General features: G+C 41.2%; 1 protein-coding gene and 1 pseudogene across 1 annotated transcript in view; both read right to left on the bottom strand.

Moving 5' to 3' along the window:
- Positions 1-12,218, bottom strand: part of MCPH1 (microcephalin 1) — a 536,838-nt gene that overhangs the window by 352,617 nt on the left and 172,003 nt on the right. The gene's annotated exons all lie outside the window — the stretch shown is intronic.
- LOC141141652 (5S ribosomal RNA) lies at positions 7,675-7,790 on the bottom strand (annotated as a pseudogene).

Raw genomic sequence — 12,218 nt, 5'->3', positions numbered from 1 at the left:
AAAGCTGCTGGGCCTGCATTTCTTTAGATGGGTTCCTATTGAAAGTATCTCTCCAAAAATGATTTTTTTTGTTGCAGGGAATGCCTGAAATCTGACTTGTATCTTGGTGCAGATTTCTGGGAAAATTGAGCACCAATTGTGAGCCAATCACACAAGCAGGGGAGTGGTCTGTACACTCTGTGTACAGAATAGCTGCAGTTAGCCATATGGCATTGCATTTTCAGAAAATTACAGCAGCTGCAGATTGAAAAGTAAAGGTTATTTTTAATAACATTCAATTACAATATGATTAGTGACGCAATTATATGCGCTATATTATTTTTTCTTTATTTGCCATTTTTTTTTTCCCCCCATGAAAGTGGAGTTACCCTTTAAGCTTTAAAAAAGTAGTGTGATTTGCTTGCAGATTTCCAAAAATTGAGGCTGATAGAATGTTACCCAGGATCTATATTCTTTCATGATGAGAATCAGAAAGGAAATCTGTTTGTTTCTTATTCACCGTGAAGCTGTTAGGCTAGGCCCTGTACTTGAGGAAAGTCCAAGGGTGAATTCAGCCAAGACATTACAATGGTCTGTTTTCCAGCTCGCATTTTTGAGGTTAACAACTTGTTTGTACAACAATGTCAAACCATGGGTTGTAGCATGCCTTTGCATATTATTCTGTGGTAACCCTAACAATCACTTTCTATTATGTTTATCAGTTCCAGTACATTTTATCTGCTGTGACAAGCAGAAGCCTAATAAAAGGAAGCTTCACACAAGGAACATTGTTGTATACAGAATATTACTAAAGGTTTTTACAAAGCTATCACAATGTGTTTATATTTATTGTACAGAGACTCTGAAGCAAGTCAATTGCAGCAATAAAAAAAAAGTACATTGTGTCACTAGGAAAATATGGGCTGCAGTTGAAATGCATTTGCAAAGAATTTATACCGCACTGTATTGACGGGCATACAAGCAACTAAAACGCAGCAAACAAAGCAATAATAAACACAAGTGTGCACTGCTCCATATGCTTAAGTTCAAAATTCAATTCATGGTCCTTTAAAAATGCTTTACAACTAGATTTTGGAAGCAAAAATGCAAACACAAGACCATAATGTTTAAGTGACAACCAATTTCATACAGCTGTAATATAAAATTGGTCTGAAGTTAAAAAAAAAAAAAATCGACCTGTGCATTTAAAAAAAAAAAAAAACCTTAAAGTGTTACTAAACCGACCCTGCATTCACTAGATCTGGTCTCCCACAGTACACAGAACATGGAAATATAAACAGCTAAATACCTTTTCTCATCAGCAGTTAAAGCAGTCTAGTGACTTCTATCATTGTCTGGGTAAAGCTTGTAAGAAGAGTTTTTATTCTCCTATGAATGTCCTATAACAGCCTTTTTACACATTGCAGAGGATCAGCCCCTTAGGGTCCTCAGTGAGAACAAGCATGTTTTACTGCATATACAGACTGATTTTACTGTAGTGGGTTTAGTAACACCAAGTATTCCTGCACATGAAAACAGGGGAACCCATGAATCAGGTAATTCTGGAGTGCTGACACCAAAAGCAAACTTTTGATACTGATATGACATACAAAAGTACACAAAGCTTTAATCATATGACATTTTAAGATTACTAATACTGCATTTAATCACCCTGATACTATACATTTCTAGGCCTGATAGTGTTGTCGGAGGGTTGGGTTTAAGATAAATTTCGGTTCAAACTTAGGGTTACGTTTCGGTGATAATTCCTTAAGCGATGATAGTTTTTCCATTTGTAGTTTTAGTTTACAAAATATGCAATAAACGTTATTTGTGATGAAAAGTATGATCTGAAATTAATGGTGTCCAAAAAAAAAAAATTGTCTGTAGGGCATTCACCTTCTCCAGCACCCAATAAATTCCAATTTTAAATAAATTTTAAGACCCCTTTTCACACTGGAGGCATTTTTCAGATGCTTTTGGGCTAAAAATGGCGCCTGTAAAGTGCCTGAAAAATGCCTCCCCTGCAGCCCCAGTGTGAGACCCTGAGTGCTTTCACACTGGGGCGGTGCACTTGCAGGACGTTAGAAAAAGTCCTGCAAGCGACATCTTTCGGGTGGTGGGGGAGCAGTGTATACACCGCCCCTGCCATTGAAATTAATGGGCACTGTTGCCGAAGTGCCTGCAAAAACGCTTTGGCAACGGTGCTTTTAACCCTTTATTCGGTCGCTAGCAGGGGTTAAAAGCGCCCTACTAGCGTCTGAAAAGCGCTGCTAAAATGAGTGGCGCTTTACTGCCAACGCCCCCGCCCCAGTGTGAAAGTAGCCTAAATGTATACATTTATAATTTGTGCCATCATACTCAATAGTTCTTTATAGCAAGGTACACACAGCAGGATAGGCGATTACCATGCAAAAAATATATGAAAAGGACCATAGTGCAGCAATTTCACATTTAAAACCCTTTATTTCCCACATTTTAAACTTTATCACTTACCAGTCCTGCTGGATACTTGTCTTATGCCTCCTGTGCTGCAGAGACACACGACTCTCACAGGAAAAGAAAGGAGGTATCTTTGGTGTGTGGGCTAAGATTGATATTGGAACAATGAACAAAAATTAACAATTGATCACTTTCCCCTTTCCTGCACAGCGAGGCAATTGGGGGAAACAGCTACTGAGATGCTGACTCATATTTCATTACACAGAAAGATCTAAGGTGTTATAAAAAAAATTGCATTTAGACTGTTTTACTACCACAGTATGACCTTGGTAAAGTTTAAACTAGTTCTTGATTCTATGAAAAGGCCAGACATTATAGCTGTGGTCAAACAGTGGCCCTTTAGCAGTAATGGTGTAAACCTGTGGAGGTTTGCAGCACATTATAGAATTTGATTATTTCAACAGAACTAATGACAAACTCTGATGTACAATTTACAGCGGAGTAATTAAACTAGTGATGGATATAAAATTTGTATAAAACAAATAGAGGCTTTCTTTACTGTGTGGTGAAATTATAAATAGAAATTTTAGTATTTTTATACTTTGTTTTATAGTGTGTTTCCCTCAAAATAACATGTAATCAGTTTAAGTGATATATACGCAATTATTGTGGTATTTGCACATATAATTTAGTGACCTATCATTTTTACTTTGTGCAAGTTTAATCTGACCAGAAGGTCAAGATTATATAATGGTCAACCCTTAGCTAAATGAGGAAAAGCCAAGGAACTACAAGCCAGAACAATTTTTTTGTGAACGATAACTTCAGCTTAAAGATAAAAACCCTTTTTTCCAAGATTCTTTCAATGGCCAACATAATTTTTCAATCTCTGTAGTCATAAGTCACATACTACAGGGCAAGATCATGTTTTTGTTAGAACAGATTTGAGAACAAATTGATGATAGATTGGCTCTGGCTCTGTTTTACATCTCGGATTTGGGCCAGGCATTGCTCTTACCTTAAGTGTAACATTCCTAATTTTCCATAATTTTAAAAAAAATTTCCTTAACATTATAACCACATGAGTATAGCGTGTTGAGCTGACCGCTTGGCTCATTTCAGATAATATTAACTTAAATCTATTGCACCCTAGAAAAAAAGTTTGTCAAGATACTTAGGATTTTCTCACTGGTTTTATTCTGAACTTATGTTTTTGCCTCTAAGAGCCCAAAAGCTAGTCAAATAGGTTTTAGTTGCAGTTGGGATTGCCAATATATACCATTTGCAAATGTTTGGCAATGTGCGGATATAGAAAACTTAATTTGAAAATTATTAAAATATATCTAACAGACAAATACATTTTTATGCTGAATTGATAAACCTAATTTATGGGTTTTTTTTTTGCATGCAAAGCCAGTTGACCTCTCTTTAGATGTATATACCTTTGTATCTATTACAGCTCTGTATTAGACTATAAACTCTAACCGGTAGGTTTCTCATAAGTTTTATTCCAGTTACAGTGCCTTGAAAAAGTAATCATACCCCTTGAACTTTTCCACATTTTGTCATGTTACAACCAAAAATGTAAATGTATTTTATTGGGATTTTGTGTGATAGACCAACATAAAGCGGCACATAATTGTGAAGTGGAAGGAAAATGATAAATGATTTTCAAACTTTTTTACAAATAAATATATGAAAAGTGTGGCGTGCATTTGTATTCAGCCCCCTCTGAGTCAATACTTTGTAGAACCACCTCTTGCTGCAAGTACAGCTGCAAGTCTTTTTAGGGATGTCTCTACCAGCTTTGCACATCTAGAGAATGAAAATTTTGCCCATTCTTCTTTGCATAATAGCGCAAGCTCTGTCAGATTGGATGGAGAGTGTCTGAACAGCAATTTTCAAGTTTTGCCACATATTATCAATTGGATTTAGGTCTGGACTTTGACTGGGCCATTCTAGCTCATGAATATGTTTTGATCTAAACCATTTCATTGTAGCTCTGGCTGTATGTTTAGGGTCATTGTCCTGCTAGAAGGTGAACCTCCGCCCCAGTCTCAAGTCTTTTGCAGACTAACAGGTTTTCGACTAAGAGTGCTCTGTATCTGGCTCCATCCATCTTCCCATCAACTCTGACCAGCTTCCCTGTTCCTGTTGAAGAAAAGCATCCAAACAACATTATGCTGCCACCACCATGTTTCACGGTGGGGATGATGTTCAGGGCTATGCACAGTGTTACTTTTCTGCCACACATAGCGTTTTGCTTTTAGGACAAAAAAGCTAAATTTTGAGCTCATCTAACTAGAGCACCTTCTTCCACATATTTGCCGTGTTACTCACATGGCTTCTCGCAAACTGCAAACCAGACTTCTTATGGCTTTCTTTCAATAGCTTTCTCCTTGCCACTCTTCCATAAATGCCAGATTTGTGGAGAGCAGGACTAAAGCCGCGTACACACGAGCGGAATGTCCGACAGAAAAAGTCAGACGGAAGCTTTTGATCATCTATTCCGATCGTGTGTATTCCCATCGTGTGTATACCTCATCTGACTTTTTTTTTTTTCGAAAATTCTGACGGACCTAGAAATGGAACATGTTCTAAATATTTCCAACTAAACCGATTCCTATCGGGAAAAAAGCTCGTCTGTATGCTGTTCCGACAGACCAAAAACGAAGCATGCTCTGAAGCAAGTACAAGACGGAAGCTATTGGCTATTGAACTTCCTTTTTCTAGTCCCATTGTACGTTCTGTATGTCACCTTGTTCTGGACGTCACCTCGTTCTGGACGGTCGGACTTTAGTTTGACCGTGTGTAGGCAAGATCGCTTGAATGGAATTCCGTCGGAGAAACCTTCGGAGTTTATTCCGACAGCAAAACCAGTCGTGTGTATGCGGCATTATAGTTGTCCTGTGGACAGATTCTCCCAGCTGAGCTGTGGATCTCTGCAGCTCCTCCAGAGTTACCATGGGCCTCTTGGCTGCTTATCTGATTAATGCCTGTCAGTTTAGGTGGACAGCTATGTTTTGGTAGGTTTCCAAATGTGCCAGACTCTTTCCATTTTCGGCTGATGGATTGAACAGTGCTCTGTGAGATGTTCACAGTTTGGGATAATAGGATTTTTATAACCGCATACCTGTAAAATCCTTTTCTTTTGAAGTACATCACAGAACACAGAGCCATAGTAATTACTATGTGGGTTATAGTCCACCTTCAGGTGCTGGACACTGGCACACCCTAAACAGGAAGTTGCCTACCTATATAACCCCTCCCATACCGAGAGCATCTCAGTTTTGTAGCAAAGTAATACACGTGTATACTAGAAAGAGGGGCGGGACCTCTGTGTCCCGTGATGTACTTCAAAAGAAAAGGATTTTACAGGTAAGCTGTTATAAAAATCCTATTTTCTTTAATCGTACATCACGGGACACAGAGCCATAGTAATTACTATGTGGGATGTCCTAGAGCAATGCCAACTGAAGGGAGAGAGACACAACAAAAATAGGGCACCATGAGATCAGAGGACTTATACTGCTGTCTGCAGTACACTGCGTCCAAAGGCGACATCCTCACGTCTTTTACATCCACCTGATAGAATCTGGTAAATGTATAGATTGAAGACCAAGTTGCGGCCTTGCAGATTTGAGCCATGGAGGCTTGGTGGTGCACTGCCCACGAAGCACTAACAGCCCTAGAGGAGTGTGTTTCGATTTGAGAGGGTAGAAACTACCTCTTTAAACCATAAGCTAGAACGATTATTTGTCGAATCCATTTAGAATAGTAGATTTCCATGCTGCCTGTCCTCTTTTAGGACCTTCAGGCAATACGAACAAAACATCCGTTTTCCGAATCTGAACAGTCGTCTTTAAGTAGATTACTCTCACCACATCAAGAGAATGTAGTGATTTTTCTTCCATAGGGTTCTGGAAAAAATGAAGATAGAACAATATCCTGGTTTAGTTAAAAACCTGATACTACCTTCAGTAAAAAGTTAGGATGAGGATGCAATACTACCTTATCCTTGAGAACAATTATATGGCTCTTTACAAGAAAAAGCAGCCAATTCTGATACCCTTCTTGCAGCAGATATGGTTACCAGAAAAAATAGTTTCTTTATCAAAAAAAGGACCAAGGGAATATGTTGTATCGGTCCAAAAAAAGGATGTTTTGTAATGCCACCAAAACTAAATTCAAGTCCCAGGGGTTCAGGGGTGGCCTAACCAGGGATTAATCCATGTTACCCCCTGAATAAAGTTACAAACCAAAAAAAGCGAAGCAAGTGGTCGTTGAAATAATACCGATAAGGCCGAGACCTGTCCTTAGAAAGCACTTAAGGCCAGATTTATTTCTCACCCCATCTGCAGAAAGTCAAGGATTCTACCTTTTACCTATTCCCTGGGGTGCAACCCCTGGTTTCACACCAGGAGACATATTGCTTCCAAGACTCCATAATATATAATTATGGAGGCCGGCTCCCTTGCATTAACCAAGATAGAAACCACTGAACCTGACAGCCCACGTTTCTTCAGAGTGTGGGTCTCAATAGCCAAACCGTTAAATTTAGAGTTTTTAAAGTAGGATGGAATACCGGACCTTACAAAAGAAGGCCTGGCCTGCATCCGATCCCTGCATACCAAGATTTCCTGGGCCCCGCTGGGGGCCACAAGAATCACCAACTTCCCTTCCTGTATAATCCTGCTTAGACGTCATGGAGCAGGCAGAATAGGAGGGAATGCATAAATCAGTGAGAACCAATTCCACGGGAATAGCAAGGCATCTGTTCCGCATGCTAGTGGAGCCTTTGTGTTTGACACAAAGTTGTCGATTTCTTTGTTGAACCTGGATGTAAACAGATCTATGTCTGGAATCCCCCATATTGACAGGAAGATATCGGGGTGAAGGAACCATTCTCCCGGGAACAACTGCTGGCGACTCAAGTCGCCAATTTTCTCTTCTTAGAATGAAGACCGCGGATAGGCAAAGTACATTGTCCAAGATAGGATATGATTCACCTTTCTCTGGGCTGCACAACTTCTTGTGCCCCCTTGGTGATTAATACAGGCTATTGCTGTGGCATAGTTGGATTGAATCCTGGCAGAACAATATAGTAAACTGAACGTTCAGGCTTTCAGAACCAAGTGCTCTGCCTGAAAAAACTAGAAAGATAATGGCAAGGCCATTTCTGATCCGGGAAGGAAGGATTTTCCCCTTTGCAGATTTTTGGATATTACCATAAACTGAGGCTCCGGCGTACCCAGCCTACAGTACCTGGTATTTCTAGGTGGTCCACCCGGATACTAACCAGGCCCGACCTCGCTTAGCCTCCAAGATCAGACGAGATTGGGTGCTTTCAGGGTGATGTGGCTGTAGGCTTTGGAGTCAGACACATTGGGAATCTAGAGCTTGAACCCTTTGTTCCAAATTGATAGGATAATATTTTGCAGCAGTCTCGAATGAAATTGAGGAACGGCCTCGAATGAAGCCACCATCTTTCCCAACAACCTCATGCCAAGTTGAATAGAAGAATTCATCTTGCTTCGACCACCTAAATCAGTTCCTTTATGGCACTGATCTTTGCCTGGGGCAAGAATACTCTTTTCTGGGTGTACCTATGATCAGACCCAAGTATCTTAGCTTCTTTTCATGGTTTTAAAGAAGATTTCTTTTAGGCTGAGAATCTGACCTAGATATTCCAGGTAGATGAATGTGGTGACCATACTTTGGTCTAAGCGGGCTACCGACTGGCCTATCAAGAACAGATTGTCCTGGTAAACCATAAACGTTATACGTTGGGCCCTTAATCTGGCTAGAAGAGGGGCCAGAACCTTTGTAAACACTCAAGGTGCAGTAGCTAGACTTGAAAGCAGAGCTACACACTGAAAATCAAGATTTTCCACCTTAATAAGTAGAGATTACTAGTGAGTGAGAAAATAGGCATATGGAGGTATGCATCTTTGACGTCAATTGACGCCAGAAGTTCTCCTCCTTGTAGGATGGCGATAACTGATTGGATTGACTCCATGCGAAAAAGTGAATTTAGATTTTTGAGATCCAGAATGTCCATTTGGATTTAACCAAACCCCAACCTCTGCTCTTACTCCTCTGGGCCACCATGATCACTTTTTGCCAAAAGATGGTCCAATGCTTGAGAGAAAGACTTTTTACTCTGGATCCTTAGGAATGTTTGATCTGAGAAAATGAGGAGACGGGAACTCTTCAAACTCCAGTTTGTACCTTGGAGCTATTGAGGAAGTCCCCCATTCGTTTTGACACTCTTCCTGCCAGATCCTTGAGAACTGCAGGATCCCTATTGAGCGAGCGGGGGCGCCTCCTTATAAGGAGACTTCAGTACTGGTAGGTTTCCTCCCCCAAGACCTCTTTTGTCGCTGGTGTTAACCCTGAAGATTACCTTTTGAATCTGATGGCGGAAGCCGTCGTTACTGCCTGGAAGCTGATGCCCCTGGCACAGAAGAAGGAGCTTTAAAACGAAAATACATTTACTTTGTTTCTTAAATGGCAAAAGGGGTACTTTTTTCCACTAGAATTTCTTTGGATGTATTATTTTAAAAATCCCCAAACAGCAGTTTCACCGCAAAAAAGAAGATTAGCCAGGAGCTTCTGCATGGTGCTTAGCGAAGGGCGCAAGGCCTGAAGGATAGAATCTCTCATAGCAACTATTGCAAACATAAAGCTGGCAGATCCTGGGCCTACTGAGCAGGATAACCTTTAACACCTGTTTAAACTGGTCTCTCAACGATTAAGCAATTACTGTCAGCGCAGGCTGAGACACTCAATCTGCCAGAGAAAAAAAGTGTTTTTGTTTTGTTTTTTTAATAGGAATTCCAACTTTTTATCCGTTGGATCCCTAAGCATTTGAGCATTGTCTGTCGGACAAGTCAAACTCTTATTCACAGAGGATATAGCAGCTTTAATTGCTGGTGTACCCTACTTTGTGAATTTCCTCCACCATAGGATAAAGTGTGAAAACTTTTTAGGAGGGAAAATAATGCTTATCTGGGTGATCCTCTCAGATACAAAAAGGCTTTTCCAGCAATGAATGGACAGGAAAAGGCATGCACCGCTTGAGGAGGTTTTAGCGAACCCCAAACACTCAGTTAAGGGTACATAAATGTGGAGCGGACCATTCAGCAAGAAATTGCACCATCAATCTTAAGATTGAAACAGCTGATTCTGCTGCATTTGACACCTCAGAAGAGGAGTCATCAGCCTCACCACGGTCCCCTGAGGGAATTTGTCTTCTCCCGCCCCTAATTCCTCAGTTTGAGGGTCCTGAGCAATGGAAGAGAACCTGTCGCATTTCGACCCACACTGGGATGTGATTAAAGTCTCTAAACTTTTCAAAAAAACTATCACAGCTGATGAAAAAAGATCTCTTTGGTAAAATAAACAGGTGCTGCAGTGTTGAAAACAGTTGCAAACATTTCATGGCCCCGATGCCCACTCTGACCAGCCACCCCCTCTCAGGGGAGGATGCCATTTGTAGAGATGAGTAGGCTTTCCCGAACTTGAGGGAGACACTTTTAGCTCTTTTATGGGGGTGCTTCAAATCCCTTCTGACCTTAGCCCAATGCACAAAGCAGAGGTACTACCAGAAGAAATCGCATCCACTGCTTGAGCAATAATCCAGCCACTGCCACTGCTATTAATGCTCAGCCTGATGCAAATAGTAAATGTGTCAAATAGGAAATGCCTGTGTCACCTAAACCTCTTTCATGCTCCTCTTTGCTCTTATGTCTCTCCGACAATTTTGCAGCCAGCACAAATGGATTTCTTTTTTTAAAAAACACACTCCCGCGTTGGAGGACGTCAATGCCACGCTAAGCCCCACCCCCACCTCGCATCATGCTCCCCCTCCTTTCTCTTTCAAAAAAAGTTTTCCCGCGCAAACACGGGCCTCCAATCTGACGGGATCGGCTTGTGAGGGAGGGATGGTGTGGAGGAGACCTGGAAGCTGCCGCTGAGTAGGGGCAGTGAAAGAAAACGGCATTGCCGATCCTTTTTAGTTCTCCCTTATACTCAGCCTCATTAACCACTTGCCGACTGGGCCATAGCCGAAAGACGGCTACAGCACGGTCAACTTATTCTGGGATGGCATCCATGGACGTCCTCCCAAAATCCCGCTCTCCCGCACCAGAGAACATCCATGACCGCCGGGTCCGGGGGACCCGGCACATCACAGATCACGGTAAACGGCCGCTGGTCATGGCCATTTACCATTTGATCGCTCCATCAAATGATGGAGCGATCACATGTAAACAAACCGGCGTCATGTCTTGATGCCGGTTCCTCTCTCCCCTCTGTGTACCGATCGGTACAGTGCGGAAGGAATGGGGGAAAGAGCAATACCCCGCAATACCCAGCCATACTCGGCAATACCCTGCAATACCCTGCCATGCTGAGCCATACTCGGCTGTACTCGGCCTCTGTATGTGGCCAGGCTGTGGAAGTCTCACACATGTGGTATTGCCATACTCAGGAGGAGTAGGAGAATCTATTTTGGGGTGTAATTTTTGGTATGTACATGCTATGTATTAGAAATATTGTATAAACGGACAACTTTGTGTTAAAAAACAATGCGTTTTAACCACTTCCCACCTGCCGGCCGTCATATGACATCCTTGACTTTGTGGAGCTACAGGCATCATTCAGATATCAGCTTTTTCAGTCAGCGATTCCCTACACCATAAGAATGATCATAGCAGCTGTTCCACTGCTTGATCGTTCTTACGGGAGGCAAGAGGGGACGTCCCCCCTTCCCGCCACCCTCCAGTGCTCCTACCGACTCACCACTACGATCGAAGCCAGGATCGTTTTATTTTTTTTTATTTCAGGCTTCCCAACCTAGAGGTGAGATGTGGGGTCTTATTGACCCCATATCTCACTGTAAAGAGGACCTGTCATGCCATATTCCTATTACAAGAGATGTTTACATTCCTTGTAATAGGAATAAAAGTGATCAAAAAAATTTTTTTTTTTGGAAAAAAGTGTCAAACTAAAATAAAGTAAAATGAACAATAAAAAGAAAAAAAAATGTTTAAAGCGCCACTGTGTGCTTGCATGCAAAAGTGAACGCCCACGTAAGTTCCGCCCACATATGAAAATGGTGTTTAAACCACACATGAGGTATCGCTGCAAACGTTAGAGCAAGAGCACTAATTTTGGCCCTAGACCTCCTCTGTAACTCAAAACATGTAACCAGTAAAACATTTTAAAGCGTCGCCTATGGGGATTTTTAAGTAGTGAAGTTTGGCGCCATTCCACGAGCGTGTGCAATTTTGAAGGGTGACATGTTAGGTATCTATTTACTCTGCGTAACTTCATCTTTCACATTATGCAAAAACATTGACCTAACTTTACTGTTTTGTTTTTTTTTTAAAGCACAAAACTGTTCTTTCCCCCAAAAAAAGCATTCAAAAAATTGCTGCGCAAATACTGTGCGAGATAAAAAGTTGCAACAACCGCCACTGTATTCTCTAGGGTCTTTGCTAAAAAAACATATGTTGTTTTGGGGTTCTATTTAATTTTCTAGCAAATAAATGATGATTTTTACATGTAGGAGAGAAATGTCAGAATTGGCCTGAAGGTGTTCCTTGCATGTTGGGCCTCTCTATGTGGCCACGCTGTGTAAAAGTCTCACACATGTGGTATCGCCATACTCGGGAGTAATAGTAGAATGTGTTTTGGGGTGTAATTTGTGGTATGCATATGCTGCGTGTGAGAAATAACCTGCTAATATGACCATTTTGTGAAAAAAAAAATAGATTTTGCAAAGAATTGTG

Source organism: Aquarana catesbeiana, linkage group LG04, assembly GCF_042186555.1.
Source record: "Aquarana catesbeiana isolate 2022-GZ linkage group LG04, ASM4218655v1, whole genome shotgun sequence".
Classification (NCBI taxonomy): Eukaryota; Metazoa; Chordata; class Amphibia; order Anura; family Ranidae; genus Aquarana; species Aquarana catesbeiana.
This window is presented reverse-complemented; position numbering and strand designations above follow the sequence as displayed.